This window comes from Penaeus japonicus, unplaced genomic scaffold, assembly GCF_977035675.1.
Source record: "Penaeus japonicus unplaced genomic scaffold, GWHDUDI00000001_assembly GWHDUDI00000026, whole genome shotgun sequence".
Taxonomy (NCBI): Eukaryota; Metazoa; Arthropoda; class Malacostraca; order Decapoda; family Penaeidae; genus Penaeus; species Penaeus japonicus.
In genome coordinates this window covers 24,976,350-24,978,849 of record NW_028234428.1, presented here as the reverse complement: position 1 = coordinate 24,978,849, position 2,500 = coordinate 24,976,350, and the positions used below count along the sequence as shown (strand labels likewise).

The window sequence follows — 2,500 nt, the reverse complement described above, 5'->3', positions numbered from 1 at the left end:
AACTGCTGAATAGTTATTTTTTTCACTTTCCCTTACTTATCATCTGCTTGTTTCTTATTATTTTGAATTATTCGAGTAATTAATTTATATCTTCTATGGAATTCCTTAATGATAACTTAATTTCTTTTTAAAAATTACCATTAGTCTAATAGAGCAAATACAATTGTAATGAACATATCTTTATTTTTGATTGATCTAACTCTGAACTGACCATAATATATTGATGTATACGTCTTCAATTTAGATCATTCATCAGTAATTTATACACTTTCAACCTAATAACTGGCGATATGTACTGTTTCCTCAAAGGCAATATAAATGTATGTACATGTTGATATGAAAAGAAAACATCTACAAATATTCCCTGTCGTATAGGTAATCGTTCTCATTTATCCTAAATAATATATATATATTTTTTTTTTTTTTAATTCTGATCGTATTCTTTCAATACAACAATTCTCTTTTCCCTTCGGATCGTGCACTTGTCTTCTGTTTATATCTTAGTTATTAGCAATCTTAGCTGTTAGCTATTGATATACTTTGTTTTTATAATTTTCATGATATCATCACTATCTTATGCTATACGTGTTATTGACATCATCATTAATGTCATCTTACTTGAAATTATAACTAAAAAGTCAGCCTCTGATCACTACCATTATCATCATTGGTATTACCGTTATTATTGTTACTATAGTATTAGTATTATCATTATCATAATCAATAGTAATAGGAGTACAATCATTATTACAATTTACCAAAGCATATCTCTTATCGAGAGCATTATCTCTTGATAACCTTTTCTTTCATCGTCATTATCCATGTTACTAAAATAATTTCCTTGAATTAAATTGCATGTCCAACTAAAATCTCTAAGGCAACCCCCCTTCGGCCCCTGAAGTAAACAAATACATCCCTAAGAATCTTTCAGAATCTTTCAAACACGCAGGATTTTAAATTTCTAAAAGTTCTTCTCCCTTCCTACGACTTCTTTCGGAAAGATTTGCACTTACCTAAGGGCTGGGGAAGGACTGTTTGGTACGATTTCCCTTCGAGAGCAAAAGTTCCTCTTCGTCGGCCCTCCGAGTAGCTCTTTTCCGCTACCCACTTGTTGCTCGACGACTTAGCGTGTGTGACACACTTGTTGCTCTTGGCGAGAGGCTAGCGGCGGCGGTGAGCGAGAGGGACCTTTTAGAGGAGAGGGTGCAAGGGTCTTTTTTTTATTAAAGAGACCAGACTCGCCGTCCTCCGTCAGGTGTGTCTGTGTCGACGTAGCGAAACCAGCAAGCCTAAAGCGACAGGTACATGAAAACGCGCGCGCTATATCCCTTTGCGTGGGGGGCGGAGCTTAACTCCGCAACTGCTCGCTATTGGTCCGTCGGCTCATGACGTCATAGTTCAACACCCACCCTCGATTGGGAATATTTCAGGATTGTATCTTTATGAACGCAATAGAGAAGATGTGTAGACTAATGAAATTTTGGCAATGTATAGGCATTTTCTGTATATTCTTTTACCCGGCTGATAATGGGGGCAAGGTTGCGCAGAAGTTTGTGGCTGCGCTATGGCCGGTCGGTTATTCAGAATTAGTTTAGCAGAAGTAATCGTGAGAATCTCTTTTCTTTTGAAGGGAATTCGACTATATAGAAAAGATGTCAAATACATGGTACATTTCTCCTCTTCCTTCTCTCTCTCTCTCTCTCTCTCTCTCTCTCTCTCTCTCTCTCTCTCTCTCTCTCTCTCTCTCTCTCTCTCTCTCTCTCTCTCTCTTTCTTTCTCTTTCTCTTTACCTATCAATCTATCAGTCAATCCATACACCTATTCTACAGTCTATCAAACCTATCTCTCTGTCTATCTCTGTCTATCTTACCTCCCTCCACTCCCTCCTGTCCCCTCGCGCCCCCCCCCATCCCCAACCCCTTCTTCGGCCTCCAGCAGTCCCTCTACCTCCTCCATATACCCTGTACTCCTATCTCCTTTTCCTTCCTATCTTTATTTCTCCTTTTTTCTTCCTGTGTCTCACCATCCCTTTCCCTGTGTGAATTCTTACATGTATACATACATACACACACACATACACACACACATACACACACACACACACACACACACACATACATATATATATATATATATATATATATATATATATAATAATATATTTATATATAACAAAATAACGGAGTCAGGTATATTTATTATATATTATATAATATGATAGCTAATACATTACATATATATGTATATGTATAACCCCCTCCTATATATATATATACATATATATATATATATATATATATATACATATCTAACTATCTTATATATATTATCATATAGAATACACTTCCTATCTATCTATCTAACACACACATATGTAACACACACACACACACACACACACACACACACGACCATATATATATATATATATCATCATATAGATATGTATATATATACTATAATATATGCATGTATATATATATATATACTAAGACTATAT

The 2,500-nt window shown here is 35.4% G+C and overlaps 1 protein-coding gene across 3 annotated transcripts in view; it reads right to left on the bottom strand.

The window, feature by feature from the left end:
- The window catches only part of LOC122260814 (uncharacterized), a 69,525-nt gene that overhangs the window by 35,347 nt on the left and 31,678 nt on the right, over window positions 1-2,500 (bottom strand). Inside the window, exon 1 of one of the 3 annotated variants that reach the window (XM_043028225.2) lies at window positions 1,014-1,305. The exons of 1 other annotated variant lie outside the window; for it this stretch is intronic. The gene's annotated coding sequence lies outside the window, so the exon portion shown is untranslated. Of the gene's footprint in view, window positions 1-1,013; window positions 1,306-2,500 lie in introns of those variants that run through there. One more of the 3 variants, XM_043028223.2, reaches the window with a different exon arrangement.